We start from the raw sequence: 18,625 nt of genomic DNA on the forward strand, positions 1-18,625 counted from the left end.
CCCCACCCCCTCGTGATCTTGGCTTTCTCTGCCCCCTTCTTCCAAGTGTCCGTTTTCCGTGCGTTCTCTTGCGTTTCTGAAGTCCTTTTCCTTGCTACTGTGGAGTATACGATTTTCTAGATACGCTGTCTTCAAAGTCGTTTCTGGTGTTCCCTGCCATTGTGTTGTTGGCGCATGTTATGAAGGCGTTCTCTACAACCAGTCTGGCCATTTTGTTGGTGTTCCTGAACAGAAAAAGAATATTTTCCAAGTCTATTTTATGATCATTTTCTCAACAGTGTTTGCCAACTGCCGACGTCTGATAAACATAATGCCTTATGTTCTGGAGATGTTGTTTGCATTTCGCTCTTTACATGATTTGCCAGTTTCGCAATAATCAAGACCTGAAAGACAGTCTAGACATGCTGCCAATAACTATACCTCCCTCTAATCTCTTCCCCTCTACGACGACATTTTTTGTTTCTAACTATTTTATTCTGCTGGATAATTTGTTTTTGTAGCACTCTCCTATCAATTTGAAATTGTCTAGCTTTCTGTTGATGGGTGCAACTAGAGTTGTCTGGGGACTGTAAAAATGATTTTTGGAAGATATAACCAAATGTTCCATTTTCTATCCGTTTTTTCCCTCTCGGTAAAAATAGAGTTGTGAAGAGAGCTTAGACTTAGAGAGAGAGAGAGAGGGAAGGGAGAGCGCAGAGAAAACTCTGATTTTAAAACTAGTTTGTTACTGAGCTTGCTCTGACTTTGTGTCAAGGAATTACAAAGTCGTGTTGGAGTTGGTTCCTCATGCACTATTCATGTTTTTAGAAAATAGAGTTGCGAAATGTGAACTTTGAATGTTTTTGAAATTCGTATATTTTCATTGACAAAAACACATCTCCACTATCTCAATAATAACCACGTGTGAGTATTTATGCACTGACAGATAATTCAATTGGAAAAAAAGTATCTTCACCCTCTTATTTTAAAGATCACATACACAATTGTTTTTATTTATATCTAAGGAATTCAAACTGAATGAGTCAGCATTCGTCTTTATCTTTGCAAGACCTTTCTTGTACTTCATTCTCATTTTTAAATCTGAAAATGAATCGAGTCCAGCTGTATTTATATTTTTTTCTAAATCTAATCCTAAATGACTGGCTCCTTGATTGACCCCCATCTCGTGAATATTTTTGCCCCCTTCTTCCAAATGTCCGTTTTGAAAATTCTCTTGCGCTGATTGTCCATGTGGATATACGATTTTCTAAATCTGAAAAGCCGTTTACGGTGTTTGCCATTGTGTTGTTCCTAAATCTGAAAATGAAGGCGTTCTGTACAACCAGTCTGGCCGTTTTGTTTTTCCTAAAGAAAACTCTCATTTTGATTGTCTATTTTATATCATTTTCCTAAAGTGTTTCTGCAAATGCCGACGTCTGATTATTGCCTTATGTTCCGCAGGTGTTTTTCCTTCTTTACATGATTTGCCAGTTTGTCCATCGGAATATTTTTTCTACAGTCTGCTACCAAAAAATCTCTTCCCCCTCTACCGGACTTTTTTTTCTAACTAAATCTTAAAATGGTGTTTTTGTAGCTGATTATCAATTTGAAATTGTCTAGCTTTCTGTTGATCTGCAAAAGTTGTTGTCCGGGACTGTAATTTTTTCTTCCCCAAAATGTTCCTTTTTATCCTAAATCTCCCCAAAATGAGAGAGAGAGAGAGAGAGAGAGAATATTTTTAAAACCAGTTTAAACTGAGCTTCACTGACTTGTCAAGGAATTACCGGTTGGTTTGCTTAAATCATTAGGAAGCTGCCCGCTTTGCCTTTTCATATTTTATCATCATCGTGAACTTTATTTTACGTATATTTTCATTGAAAATGACACCTCCACTATCTCATTAATAACTACGTGAATATTTTTTGACAGATAATTCAATTGGAAAAAATGTATCTTCGTTTTCTTTTAGACGCAAGGAACTTTTTCTTAAATCTGAAAATATCTGACCTTGTCCATTCGAATTTTTTTCCTAAATTTGACTTCATTCTCGTTTTTTAAATCTGAAAATGAATCGGAATATTTTTTTTCTAAATCTGAAAATGACGCTTGATTGTCCATCGGAATATTTTTTCCTAAATCTGAAAATGACGTTTGATTGTCCATCGGAATATTTTTTCCTAAATCTGAAAATGACGCTTGATTGTCCATCGGAATATTTTTTCCTAAATCTGAAAATGACGCTTGATTGCCCATCGGAATATTTTTTCCTAAATCTGAAAATGACGCTTGATTGTCCATCGGAATATTTTTTCCTAAATCTGAAAATGACGCTTGATTGTCCATCGGAATATTTTTTCCTAAATCTGAAAATGACGCTTGATTGTCCATCGGAATATTTTTTCCTAAATCTGAAAATGACTCTTGATTGTCCATCGGAATATTTTTTCCTAAATCTGAAAATGACGCTTGATTGTCCATCGGAATATTTTTTCCTAAATCTGAAAATAACGCTTGATTGTCCATCGAAATATTTTTTTCTAGATCTGAAAATGACACTTCATTATCCACAGAAATGTTTTCTTAAACCTGAAAAGGACTTTTGATTGTCAATCGAAATTTTTTCAAAGGTGATATTTTCCTTGGGCTTATAGATTGTACCAGTTTTTGATTTTAGAAATATAAACAATCTTTTCATCAAAGACAATAAAGAAACAATGCCTTACCCTTTTGAAGTTTGCCCTGAATACCAATCTAGGTGGCCAGAAAATTCCAGTTCGTGCATAAACACTTGGAATCAAGTGATGGATATGGTTCTGCCTTTTGGCCCTGAGTCCAGTAAAGGAATGCTGATGGAATCCGTTCAATGATATCAGTGTAACATTTTGTAAGCTCAATAGTGAATCAGTGGTAAAAAAAAAAATAGCTCAAGAATCAGCTTATACCACTATATAATATCTTTTGCAGATGTTTAGCTCAAAGATATTAGTACTCAGGAATTTCATAATTATTTGAGACTTGTAGATATGTATTTCATTACTGAGAAATTAGGTTCGGCAGCGAACGTAATGTTCACGTTTTGTTAATCATCTCGGTAAAGAAGAGGTTAATGAAATTCCTGAGAACTAACATTATAATGTTTGACATGAATTGAGATATGTCTGTATATATATATATATATATATATATATATATATATATATATATATATATATATATATATATATATATATATATATATATATATATAGATTTCTGACTCACATCAGGATCGAACTCAGGTCTTTCAATTGAAAGGCAAGGGCGCTGCCCACTAGGACATACAAGTCAATTGAAAGAACCTGGGACAACTGATCCTGAAGGAATTACCTGGGCAAAATAACTGCTTGCAAACTGTTGGGACAAATTAAGAACTCTATTTCCTTTTTCATCTGGTTTCTCCTTAGTTTTCATTGTGGAGTACATAAGAGATATTTTATCACAATCGTGACTGAAAGAATACAATTTCTATTATAGGATAGTTGTTAATCATATGATCTGGTTAAACTAAGATATATATATATATATATATATATATATATATATATATATATATATATATATATATATATATATATATATATATATATATATATATATATATATATCACTTTTGTGTGTGATTGTTTATATATATACATTACCACATATATATATTTTTATATATATATATATATATATATATATATATATATATATATATATATATATATAAATTTGTGGAGGCTTTTGGAAAACCTGTACATTGGAAGTGCTCAATGGAAATGACAGAGGTTATCGCCTAAAGTAAAAAGAGTTCGATGAAGCAATGTTTTATGGTTCATTATTATTTAGAATAAATGGCAAAATTCCTTGCGCCTTTTAGAACTGCAGCGCGCTTAGTGACTTGTGATTCACATACTAGAAATAGGAAATTCTCTCGAGACCATTTCAAATGAACTCGTATAGTTCGTGTTTCGTCGCCTGGACTGTGCACGCTGAAAATGGTCTTGAACTTTCAGCGACTTACCGAACTGAAAAGAACATCTCGGTGATCTACAGCAATGTTTGAAAATCTATGTAATGGGCTTTGATGATAACGTTAACGATGGCTGATGAAAATAACTCTGAATTTGAACTGAGCATCGTAAATGTGTTGATGGTTGATACGTAACTTGCAATAATGGCAAAAAGGCTTTAAAATAAGTTGCATGCACTTCGTCACCTTGTTCATGAATTGGTTTATGAACTGACGGTGCTTTAGATAGAAAGAAATGAGAAAAACACCAAACTTAAATCTATGTAACTTGTTGACGAAACATAATCTTAAACAATTTACTTTGATCGTCAGTATCAATGAACTATTTGAAGTGATATCACGAGAAGTTGTAGTGAGTGATGATGAATGAACAAGCCAGAACTGAATCACTTCCAAAGTTTATCCAACAAAGATAAAACATCGATACCAAGATTCATAACTAAAACGGGATTGTTAAATGAACAATTTCACGATATTTAGAAAATGAGTTAATTCCTGCCATTGAGGAAAAGAGCTAAACCCATTGTTAAATGGACTTTGATCTTAATTTTGGCAGTTTTTTTTGCGTTTTTAGTTTTCTGTAAAAGAAAATTATTGTGCCGGCTTTGTCTTACCGTCCGCACTTTTTCTGTCCGCCCTCAGATCTTAAAACTACTCAGGCTAGAGGGCTGCAAATTGGTATGTTGATCATCCACCCTCCAATCATTAAACATAACAAAGTGCAGCCCTCTAGCCTTAGTAGTGTTCATTTTATTTAAGGTTAAAATTAGCCATAATCATACTTCTGGCAACGATATACGACAGGCCACCACCGGGAAGTGGTTAAAGTTTCATGGGCCAGTCATACAGGATTATACCGAGACCACCGAAAAATCGATCCATTTTTGGTGGCCTTGATTATGCGCTGTTGTGGCTGTACAGAAACTCGATTGCGCCAAAGAAACTTTGCCGCATTTTTTACTTGTTTAAAAGGCTTCGAGGATTTCACAAGACAATTTGTCATTAGCTCTAAAGGGCTTACAATTATTGCCTCTTCCTCTTTCGCTACTTGATGCATTTATCAATTCGTCATATTCTCTTCATGAAGAAGATTTATTTCAATAATTCATCAGACGCCATAACAAATACGTCCCGAAGAGACCGACTTGCCTTTTATAGATGCAATAAATTTCATATTTCTTACATAAACTCGATAGGAGCGCTATCGCAAATGCATTGCCGGAATAAAAGCATTTTATACTCCGCGAAGAAAGCAATAAAATTGGATATACGCCGGTTATGAAAACATTCACACCACCATAAACGAATCATGGTCTCCATGAAACTCCTTCTAAGTCCTCATAAACGTTCAAGACATTATTAAGAAATGCATTGGAAGGGACACTTACAAATCTTCAGAGTCCTTCTAAGTCCTCATAAACGTTCAAGACATTATTAAGAAATGCATTGGAAGGGACACTTAACATATCTTCAGAGTCCTTCTAAGGCCTCATAAACGTTCAAGACATTATTAAGAAATGCATTGGAAGGGACACTTACAAATCTTCAGAGTCCTTCTAAGGCCTCATAAACGTTCAAGACATTATTAAGAAATGCATTGGAAGGGACACTTACAAATCTTCAGAGTCCTTCTAAGGCCTCATAAACGTTCAAGACATTATTAAGAAATGCATTGGAAGGGACACTTAACATATCTTCAGAGCTTCTGGGGGAGAGCAGTCGATGACATTCATACAAAGTGCATTAACCAAAACTCTTCCAGTCCTGTTTGTTGGTGAATCCAGGTGGCTACGTTTCGGTTTCTTCACGGTTTAAAGGGCAATATGGAAACCAATCTGTTTAGATTGGTCCATTATCCTGTTATGAAGTTTGTTTAAGAACAAAGTTGATGGTATGAAAACATGCACAGATATGCAAATAAGAAAAAAAATGGCTGATTATGATTACTGGTATTGGAGTGTGCTATTTGAAGCTCCTAACCTCCTGCTCGACTAAACGCTTTGAAGCATAATATCCTCTGTCAAATTATATGAAAAATATCCTCAGTTTCAGCATTGGTCCTCAGTTTCTGACAATGGATAAATATCAATAACTATAGTGAAATATCAGCATTTTACAAGTTATCTAAATGATTCACTTTAGGTAGAGATCTAACCATAATAATCATGCTACTCTAAATGGGAAAACACCAAATAACAGACATTATCAGAACCTCTGTACATGAAATTCTGACTTAAAAAAATCAGAGAAATGGCAAAAAACCTTATAAAGAGCTTAACCTGCACGAATTGCGCTTAGTGGCAGCAAACTGATAGGGTATAGTGTTCAGGACAATAAGTAATTTTATAGCATATAGCTAAAAGACGCAAGGCAATAAAAACATTGATCATTTAATGAAATGGCAAATTCTGTGGCCCAAGCAGAGATCAGAAATACATTCGTTTCAAGATAATATTAGTTGGGTCAAGTAAAGAAGTGCGAGTCAATTAATTAACCCTTTGCCTCTTGTGCAAATTTTAGCGAGGTACGAGAAAGTTGAAGTTGTGGTGGTGTGTATACGGACCGCCAGTGGAGAAGATTGTGAATAGAAGGAGGTTCTGGAAAATTTGGAATTCGATTTGCTGGATTTAGATAACAATGAAGAAACTTTTAGCTGCGGCAATTGAGTTCTATGGTAGGCGAGGCAAAAAAAAAATAATGATGACTACTTGGGGAAAAACATACCTTGTTCTACCAGGTGGTTATGAAATCTACTTCATCAGCGAGATAACCATGTTCAGTGGGATGTGGTGGGAGGCAGGCAAGATCTCAGATAGCAACCTCACCTTCGAATACTTGCATAGAATTAAGAGGGACAATTACTGAGGACAGCAGCGCCTCGTTGCGAGCCTCATGACAGCACGCGACGGCCCATAGCTTTGGGAATTGCCCTTCCGACATTCTTGCGTGTTACCGTCGTTTTTAGTTTTCTGGAAAGAAAACTATTGTGCCGGCTTTGTCTGTCCGTCAGCACTTTTTCTGTCCGCCCTCAGATCTTAAAAACTACTGAGGCAATAGGGCTGCAAATTGGTATGTTGATCATCCACCCTCCAATCATCAAACATACCGAATTGGAGCCCTCTAGCCTCACTATTTTTTTATTTTATTCAAGGTTAAAGTTAGCCATAATCGTGCGTCTGGCAACGATATAGGACAGGCCACCACCGGGCCGTGGTTAAAGTTTCATGGGCCGCGGCGTATACAGCATTATACCGGGACAACCGAAAGATAGATCTATTTTCGGTGCCTTGAATATACGTTGTAGCGGCTGTACAGAAAACTCGATTGAGCCGATGACACTTCGGGGCATTTTTTGCTTGTTTATAGCAGAGCTACTGAATATAAAACGCAAGCCTGCATTCATAAAAGAAACTAATTTAAACCCTTAATCAAGTAGAACATGATAATTAGACCAATGAGTAAAAACACCAAAAATATGACAGTATCAAAATAATTGAAAAAGAAAGTACGATCTGTGTGAACAGTTACAGAGTTCCTTTATTATTTGCCGCAGATGTTACTACGTGAAAATACTATAGCAGAAAGTTAAAAATAATAAATAAATTTGCTATCTACTAACTTTGCGTCAAATGATTTATACATAATCTGGTAATGTTAATTATGCATGATATTTCATAAAACTTTATTTTGCCAGATATTAGTTAGAATTTTAACCTTTATGTTAAAGGGGAAAATGTTTTTTTAATTTTCTATAATTAAAACTAACAAAAATGCTAAGTTTAGATTCAAATAATGTTACAATCGTCCTACTCCATTTCCTTATTTTTTTTACATTTCTGAAAAAGGACACGCTGTGGTCATCTTTTGGCAAACAGAGGAAACAATGGTCGCAGAAGTTCCTCACACTCACTTTCGGGCACAATTACACCTCGCCTGGGAAAAATCCATGATGGCATATCGGAGAAATCCGGCACTCAGTGCAATACGGGTCAACGATCGTCACACCCTGACATATGTCATTTGGACTTCCAATCACATCTCAATCTCGCCTCAAAGAATTGCTTCGGGTGAGGTTAACGTTCACAAAAATAAATCTCAGTTTTCAAAGAGCGAACGAGACCAAGCACTTGCTGTGTTCATATCCCATTCATTAGCAAGATTGACCAAGCACTTACTGTGTTCATGTCCCATTCATTAGCAAGATTAACCAAGTACTTGCTGTGTTCATATCCCATTCATTAGCAAGATTGACCAAGCACTTGCTGTGTTCATATCCCATTCATTAGCAAGATTGACCAAGCACTTACTGTGTTCATATCCCATTCAAGCAAGATTGACTGTGTTCATATCCCATTCATTAGCAAGATTGACCAAGCACTTACTGTGTTCATATCCCATTCATTAGCAAGATTGACCAAGCACTTGCTGTGTTCATATCCCATTCATTAGTAAGATTGACCAAGCACTTACTGTGTTCATATCCCATTCATTAGCAAGATTGACCAAGCACTTGCTGTGTTCATATCCCATTCATTAGCAAGATTGACCAAGCACTTACTGTGTTCATATCCCATTCATTAGCAAGATTGACCAAGCACTTGCTGTGTTCATATCCCATTCATTAGCAAGATTGACCAAGCACTTGCTGTGTTCATATCACATTCATTAGCAAGATTGACCAAGCACTTACTGTGTTCATATCCCATTCATTAGCAAGATTGCTGAACCAGTGATACATCCACCTACAGAGTCGCTGAATAAAGACATATCTGCATCATGCTGTGTATATATTTAATAGGAGCTCGACCCACCTACCATGGGACGCCCTCGTACCATTATACACATAACATGAATTCACTTCGAGACTGGCTCAGAAATTATAAAAGAAAATCATACACCAATATGAAGGCTGTACGGCCTGGCAGCCCAGGTCTGTCCTTTTTGAGCTCACTAAAAAACAACGGCCGCCCTCACGGCTGTAAATCAAACCTTGGGAACACGAATCAACTATGACATGCTGCATGAATAGGCCAGCGTAGATTGCATTTCCTCGCCCGTTGTGTCGCTGGCTACGTAATTTCCAATATGGCCTGGAACTGAACAGGCCTGCGTTAATTATGCACATGCTGCGTAAATGTCCTCATGACGAGCTGACGTCTCATTGCCATCCTAACATCCGTAGATTCTCCCAAAAAGCGTGAAGGTTCGTGTCGTACGGTCCACATCGGTCTGCATACATTTTCGGCTGCTGAAGACGTTGTCTTCTGGCTCTTATGTCTTTGGGACGGTCGATATTAACAGTTTGTCAGGGTCACGTCGTGGGTCAAGTGAAAAACCACTAACCCTAGAACTCTTTCCTTTAAAACCAACTTTCTGTCAAAAACACATCTGTCACTGCAGAAAAGTAACTGTCAAAGATCAACAAACAATTGCCTCCAAAACCCAACATCTACTGGCTGAAAAATTGTCCATCTAATGCCATTATCACCAAAAATCACCATTACTAAAAGAAAAACCAAACATATTATATAACCACCAAACAAAGACCCCAGCAGAAAGACTGAATTCACTAAAACGCCTCTAACACCTCAAAAAAAAAAAAGAAAACCAAAAACATACCTGCGAGATGTAATCTCATAAAACCACAAAACCATATGTAAGACCATAGGGCTCCTTATGAAAGACATCAACCATCGCTTCGAAAGCATAACAAAACCCCCAAAGGGCAATCATAATTTAATGCAAACTTTTACACACAAAAAAAAAATGACCCCAGAACTCAACGGACTTCTTCGTCACTTAGAGAGAGAGAGAGAGAGAGAGAGAGAGAGAGAGAGAGAGAGAGAGAGAGAGAGAGAAAGAGACTAAAATTGAACAACCAAACTCCATAAAACTCTAGAGACCAACGTCCTCCCATGTTCAAAAGTTAAGTATACCTTAGTTTAACCAGACCACTGAGCTGATTAACAGCTCTCCTAGAGAGAGAGGGCTGGCCCGAAGGATTAGATTTATTTTACGTGGCTAAGAACCAGGTGGTTACCTAACAACGGGACCTACAGCTTATTGTGGAATCCGAACTACCTTACAACGAGAAATGAATTTCTATCACCAGAAATAAATTTCTCTAATTATTCATTGGCCGGTCGGAGACTCGAACGCGGGCCCAGCAGAGTGCTAGCTGAGAACGGTACCAACCCGTCAAATGAAGAACTCCTTCCATGTTAAAACCCCACGGATCACGTTCCTGGGAAATCAGCAAAGAGAACAATAAAAATAACGAAATCAAATAAGAAAGAGAGCAAAAAAAAAAAAATAAACATATTAACCCACAAGATCCTCTTTACAATTAAGCTGTCCCCTTGATCTTAGATATATGCGGTTAACCTAGATAACTCCGCAGAACAAATCTATTCCCTTTATCTCTTCAACCCGAAATGGACCCTCAAACTTATGCCCTAATTTATAATTCACCTGATTCCCTAACATTAATCTTCAAGAACATGTTATCCACCACCTGCAATTCTTGAGTTATCAGATTTCATATTACTTCTCTCAACCACTTCTTGAGTCTTTGCCTCCAGATTACTACTGAGACGTGCGCATCTCTCTTTGGCCGCAGTAGCTAATGATTTAATCATATATCGTCAGAACGAGAAGGTATGGAAAAAAAAGTCAAATACACCCTGAACAAGATAACCAAAAAACGCTAGACAACATTCATGTCACTAGCCATTGAATATATGAGCCTTTCAGTCGAGAAACATGCCAAGCGCCATCCTGGGCCAAAGTATTTTTAATTTAATTTATTATATTTTAAAGATGGCACTTGGCATGTTTCTCGACTGAAAAGCTCATATGCCACACCTAACACCCTCAATATACGTAACCTAAATAGTATCATTATCACCCATTGTAATCCTAAGGCTTCGAGCACTTTCCCATTAGCGCGCTCACACAGCCCATTAGCTTCAGGTCTATACGGAAGAATATTTACTTTCTCTATCCTCACAACTTCCGCAAGACACTACAAAGTCTCATTCACAAATTATCTCCCATTATCCGTAATAAACACCTCAAGAACCCCGTAACGGCGAATTTCCCATTAAAAAACAAACGCAATAGCAACCTCTACCGTCGTCTTATTAAAAAAAAAAAAAATCCGCAGACCTCGTTAATACATCTATAATCACCAACAAATGCCTATAGGCAAACCCCGACTCATAAGAAATTCGTAAATAAACCCATAAGCACCCCGAAAAAAAATCTACAAGGGATATAAAAAAAAAAAAATACAAAAATTAAACACTGAACATCACTTCACAAAATTCCCCACCACGCACTGTGTTATATCCTCCTTATTATTCTCACTACTCCTCAACTTAATCCTAATTCCCCCAAATAACAAAATATCCTCTAACTCCAGACCTGAATAAGGCAAATTATAACCCTTTCTAACGAATTCTCTTCTAAGACGTCCTTGCGTCTGCTAAAACCTCACCTTCATGATGTTTAGACTCTACTAGGCTAATATCCCTGTCTATACGTCCATTATTATAGCACCCACATGGCGACCGTCCGTGTCAACAAAATTCTTACTAAGAGCATCAGCTACAACATTACGTCTGCCTTCTACATACCTCAACTTTGTGTCGAAGGCCCTAATTGTCAAAAACCAAGTAGCCCTCTTACACAAATAAAGATCAGGCTCACTAAAAAAGATCCAACCACGACTTATGATCTATAAAAACTTCCAATTTATTCCTCAAAAACCACATCTTGAAATGTACCAAACTGGACACTACCGAAAAACAAAACCTCCATATCCACTGTAGCTACTAAACCTTCGTTACTAACACATGTTTTAAACTTCCTACTGTAAAAAAAAAAAAAAAAAAAAGACACTGGATCCAATTTCCCTCAAAATTCTGCATCAAGCAAGCACCTACCCCTTCATTACCGGGATCTGTCACTAATAGGAAGAACAAAATGGCAAACAAAATAAGTGTGAAACCTCAAAACCTAAAGATCTTGCTAAAACATCTTTACCCTTCTGAAAAACTGTTTGTTGACCTTCACCCCATGAAAATTGTACATCATCCCTTAAAGCATCTGTCAAGGGAGCTGACAACATAGAAAGCCCCTTCACGAACCCATGGAAAAATCCTGCCCTACCTATGAAATGACGAATCTGTTTCTCAGTTTTCCGTGCAGGAAAATTCACGATAGCCCTAACCTTCATATCATCCACGTACACCTTCTTTCGAAATGACATGTCCTAAATATTACAATATGTCTCCTCAAGAAATCACACTTGGCTAATTCAACTAAAAAACCTGCCATTCTAAGCCTCCTAAGAACCTCCCTAAGCACCTCCCTAAACACCTCTAAATGTTACAATAAGAAATTTGCTGCAAACGAAATACCGTCTATAAAAAAGATGAACACCTGTTTCCCCAATTTGAAAAGGAATCCTATACGACGGGGCATAAATTGGCCTTGTCCCCCCTTCTAACTCTAATCTGTTCTAAAACATTTGATAATACCAGTTTATCCCCTTGTAGGGTTATAACATCATAATATTCAGCTAACACCTCACCTAATCCCTCAGTATATTCTGTAAAGTCTGCTTCACCTAAATGATTCCTAAAAATCTCTCTTCTAGACTCCATATCGGCCTCTAGTAATGTAACTGATACAGTGTCATCACTCTGTTCCTCCAAAAATCCCTGGAGAAACGCACTGGCTTATGTTATTTGACTGGGCGCTGAGTTGTAAGCAATGCTATTTTTTCAAAAGACCAAAACTTTACCTATTCTGCTAAAAAAAAATAATATAGCAATACATTCAACACTGTAGTTTCACATCAATATTATTTTTAGTTACTCAAAATAACAAGTAATGAAACAAAAGAAATAGGAAGTTCAAATCCAGCTGGCATTTGTCTTTTGCAATAGCCAACAATAGAATCTTTCACATAATATCGAAAAGTGAAACAGCGCTAAGATACTCAATATCGGAAAGTAAATTGAATTTTTGGCCACAGGTAAATTTTTCAATGTTGGTATGAAAATTATTTTCCTAATTTTGCTTATAATAACAAGCCCAAAGTAAAGATGGTCTTGGCATTCTGCCACCTTTTTAAACAATACTGATGTCATTTCATGTACTGATCAATGGATTTATTTAATTTTTACTCCTTGAGGTACTACGAGAAAATTGTCCTTTATATCTTATTGATACGTTTATTGGTTCCTCTAGGTTATCAGTTTTTTAATCTTTTGCATTTTGTACCTTTATGAAATGCAGATATCAGATGAGAATGAATTATGTTTGTTTTATAAACTTTTGAATACAAACTTTAACAAACTGGGAATCAGATGACCTTACAAGAAATGCAACAGGGTTTGTTTCATCAACAGAATTATTTGGAATGAGAGACCCATTGTTCAGCCTCAGAATAGATGAATGTTTGTATGTAATGGATGGCGGCATATCAAAATTTTGTTGTCATTCTAAAAACTCGTTCACCGACTATCCTGGCCGTTCTTCTTAACGTGAAAACATCTTGAATTTCCTTGTTAATTCTTTCATTTGCTTGCAAATGCGCCTTGGTTACATGCTAATATTGGGCAATTTAATTGTTATTTTTAGTTCTCTGTAAGAGAAAACTACTGAGATGGCTTTATCTGTTCGTCAGTATTTTTTTTTTTTTGTTCGCCCTAAGATCTTAATAACCACTGAGGCTAGAGGGCTGCAAATTGGTATGTTAACCATCCATCCTCCAATCATCAAACATACCAAACTACAGCCCTCTAGCCTCAGTGGTTTTATTTTACTTAAGAGTTAAAGTAACTCTTAAAGCAACGCAGTATGACAGGCCACCACCGGGCCGAGGCTGAAAGTTTAATGGGCCGCGGCTCATAAGGCATTATACTGAGACCACCGAAAGCTCTGTTTTTTGTGGCCTTCACTATACGCTGTACAGAAAACTCGATTCGTGCATTTTTACTTGTTTATAACAGTCACCACATCTACACCCACATGCAAAATTCTTTTTGCCTTACTATTGAAAGCACAATAGTTTTTTGATGAAGACTTTCTCCTGCCATTGTTTCTTCTAGCCGCCCAAAGTGGTCTCGGTGACTCCATCTTCAGAATTAGTGTTCTTCTTTTAACGTGCTTTTTCCCATTTTTGTAAAATCCGAGTCTTTGAAGGACTTTTGATTTGGCTTTGGGGTAGACCTGTAGTCTCGATCGGCTGCCCTGCCTGACAACAAGGAAACAGAAGGGCGATGTTACATGTAACCCGACCCAACGCCCTTTCTTCCCAACAGCGACAGTTGTTGCGCGGGTAGGGCACTGAGTTTGTGAGATGTTTGTTATGTAACTTAGAAAATCCAGTCTTGAGTTACTGAATCTTCGTACCTTAGGGTCGCCTGAAACAGAAGGGCGACTGTAACGTTGCTTGAACCTACACTTGGCCTTTACACTGGTTTCTGGAGTAGCGATTGGCAACCTTTCTATAAAATAAAGACGAGTTTTCCTTAAGCATTTAGGTCTTAATTTGATCTCATGCCCGGAGGTGAGGTTTTTGCGAAATTCAGTGCTAGAGTAAATACTACCTGTTTAAAGATGAATCAGGTGAAGCTTAATTTATCAATAACTTGTTCTCTCGGGACGTCAGTCGCTTAAATACACGAAGGACAGAGTCGCTAGTTACCAAGCCTAGGGATTATTAGTTTGCATAAATAATTCCAGTAAAAGGATATGTGAGGCAATAATCATCATAATGAGAAGTTACTAAAGCATGTCAAGGAGCATTTCGTGAGCAACGGCTGTGTCCATGTCTTTCAAATAAATAGATACGCTAATAAAAGAACAATCACTCTTAGTTACGTTTATTTTCGGCTTCTATTAACCTCTATGTTATCTCCATAAACTTTTATTGTAAACAGATGATATCATCTGATTAAAGAAGCGCTCACAGTCGAGAGAAACACATCAGCAATCAAAGTCTCCCTTCTCCTGCGATGACTAACCAACACTGAAACCATGTGGTAGATGAAACACAACTCCTCCTGTACATCTCTTGTGCATATATCTCCATTGTCATTATTGTCAAGATCTATGTATTATTACCATTGTAAAATGAACCTGAAAAGACTGAAATGTTCTGTATCAGTCCAAAATATGTATATTTCTGGTCAAAGAAACAAACACAGATGCTTGAATTTAATTCCTTTCTCCACCTGTCAAAGGTCGGGAGGTACATTTCAAAGAGATAGAATTATCAGCTCATTGACCTATGAATGAAAGTTTTGTAAATAATACAAAGTTCAAATTAACGTATCAACACATACAATGCTCAAACATTGAGTAAATTAGTAATTCGAAGTAAATGCAACGAACATGTACTGTAAATGCTCAGTTAAACAATAAAGCATACAGGAAAATATGCTGCGCGACTGTTCTCACTACTTGGGCGTGAGCCTTCAGCCAATGAAAAACCTTTCAGACCTGTTCAAAACCATGGGTGGGTGACAACGTGTTGCTGGTCATTTAGCATGGAAGGGCTGCCCGGACGGGTCACTCCTCCAGCCAACCTATGATGGTGACCGTGGGTGCTCCTGATCTCCTTCTTGCCTGTGGTTTTTCTTATTAGGGTTCATATTATGCAGAACCACGTGGGTCTTCACATGGTGTCAGGCACTCCAGTCCAGCAACCCTGCTCCACCTTGATACACTTTTGGGGTCCAAGATAATTGGCAATGCTGTGACCTGGGATAATAGGGGCAGGAGAGGCGTGCTTGCAGGTCAGTGCTCTCAGGAACAGCATCCTGCACTGCTGTTGCTCCGCCATTTCACCCAGTCGGGTCTGGGCAAATTACACCACTGTTTCTCCGACCCAATGGCATCAAGATGCGTATAGGAACTTTGATCAAGAGGACAAGGAAGGGACCATGGAGTGAGAACTTCAGAGTTGAAGTAATGCATACCGCTAGCTGGAGGGTCCCCGGACGCCTAAAGCCTCCTATCAGTAGCAATGATGGTGTTCCACCATTCCTCAGCATGCAATGATGCCTGGTGCTTCAGGTGAGGGCATCTGCAGTTGTCGATGGAGAGCAACCAGAAGGAAGGAGCTTGCCCTTGTGTTGAACAGGGATGTAGCTAATGGTAGGACGCCGAGAATGACAGGGATGACAATTGACAACGATGACGGGACTCCTGTAAGAAGCCGCCAGCAGCACAGGATGTCAGGGTGATAGCAACACGAGCCCTGGCTGTCATCCTCTTAGAGGAGAATGTCACTTTTCTTCTCATGGCTGGAGAAGGACTTGGCAACAATTTATTTATAAAGAGGGCCTCACAGCAATCAAGGATAAATTTTTGTACAGGTCTGGAGGGATTTTTGTTGAGAAGGGCCCTCCATCAGGTTCCTCCTGTGACCTTGGGCATTTTTTGTGGACGTGGTTTACGTCCCTCTTTGGAGCTCTTTTTCTTTGGGCGGCTTTGGCAAGTTGCAAAGAATGGCAGGGGTGGTAGACGGATGACAGACTGGGAGAAGTGGGTTCTCAGCATCTCGTACTTCCTCAAGCAGTTCACATTGCAATGTCATCAATGTTGATTCAAAGATATTGGGACTTCCGATGATATGTCTTGTTTTATGGTGTGCCTGGCCTGTCCTTAATTATCACTGATTATATCGTTATTACAGTTTCCATTCATTCACAGCACATTTTTTCCCATTTTCTCATATATGTTCCTCCTATCTTTACAGTCTGCTCATGCACTACTTTTGGCTGTGCCCTCCCTGCCCAAGCTCCTGACCTGCCTGATGCTGTTAGTGCTCCTGCCCCTGCGCCAACTCCATCGACCGACGACCAGGTTGATGAGCCAGGCGCCAAGACAAGGAAAACGCAAGTTTCTGACCTCTTGGATACGTGAATGTGTGACCTTAGCATCAATCAGTCAACTGTAGCCTCCGTATCTTACTCGGACCTCGCCTCACAACAGATACCCTACCCAGAGTATACTGATGGAAGTAAGTGGGGCTTATAACTACAATGAGATGGTCAGCGTTGTTTTTTTTTTTTGTTAGGCAAAGAAATATAAGACATGTAAGCACTGCATGTAGGTGGGTTTGTTTTTTTCCTGATACTAATTATTACTCACAATGATGACACAATAATGTTCGTGTGTATGTGTCCTATAATATATATTTAAAGACTCCTCCCTTAACCGTCAATTATGTTTTTTGAAACGGTAACTTATCATATCATTCTCAAAGGAACTTCAAAATAAAACTTTACAAAATAAAATTAAAACCTTCTACAGCAGCCTTAGGTTTAAAGAGGTCCCTTGAATTTCTCAATGTGACACAGAAGGACTACAATAGTCTGCTTCATTAAGCCAACACTTAGAGGTTTTTGCCATGGCGTAATTGGATGCACTTTTAATTTTTTTATACATTGGAGCCCATATACATAATGAGAGGCTTCCTAATTTTATTTTGTTCAAGAAAAATAAGATAAAATTAACAAAAATAATTCATGACATAATCGTATGTCATCTGGAACAAATTTCAGTTATATTTCCATATCTAAGGTTATAAAGCTGGACCTTAAGTTCTGTCATCAACTGGCTTTTCATAACATTTTAAGAATGATACGAACGACTGCACTGAAATTCTTCACCTGCTCTCTACCGGCATGGTGTAATTTAAGTAACAGTTGTTCCATTACGACTGCATCAGTCTTCCAAAAGGAAATTATGGCCACCTGGAATTTCGCAAGTGAAGCATAAACTGACATTTCGAAGTGGAACTTTTTTTTTTATTTTAATCTTCTCCTCCTAAAATTTATGAGAGCTGAGCTTCACTATTTCTCTCCGGTACTTCATCTTCAAAGAATTGCAGGGAGCACTCGTGCAAATATTCTCACAAACGGCATGTGATGTTTGATTCAAAGAAGTGTTTGTACCCTTGCGAAGAAAGCCATATTTCTCTGATATGCATTGCTGAAATATATAAGGAACACATTATTCTATGGAAGCTGAAAATGCCATTTCTTCGACTTGTGTTTCCTTATTTATTCTCGGTTATATAATAGCTAGACACAATTAAATTATTCACTAAAATTTCATCTGTCGAGATTGAATGAATAAAACAGATTTCGAACATTTTCAGATAGAATGAAAAAACGTATTGCTCCTCAGAGAGAAATAAGATAAGAAAGATGAAGATTGGTTTAGGTGACAAATTTGAAAATCTAATCAAAACGTTATAGTATCTCCTACTGCAATTATTATATCGTTATTATCATCATATTCTTCTTTTCATTTCTTCTTCTTCTTCTTTTAACGTGCTTTTTTTCCCATTTTTGTATGGGGTAAGCACGATGCCTTCTTTTGAAGGACTTTTTGATTTGGCTTTGGGGTAGACCTGTGGTCTCGATCGGCTGCCCTGCCTGACATCGCTTAGACCCCGGTAGCGTATGTTTCATGTATCATACCTGACCCAACTTTCCAGCGGTCAGTAAACATTTTTTCTTGTGGAATTATGTTTACAAAAACAATCACAATGACACTAGTTAT

Source organism: Macrobrachium rosenbergii, chromosome 14 (genome assembly GCF_040412425.1).
Source record: "Macrobrachium rosenbergii isolate ZJJX-2024 chromosome 14, ASM4041242v1, whole genome shotgun sequence".
Classification (NCBI taxonomy): domain Eukaryota; kingdom Metazoa; phylum Arthropoda; class Malacostraca; order Decapoda; family Palaemonidae; genus Macrobrachium; species Macrobrachium rosenbergii.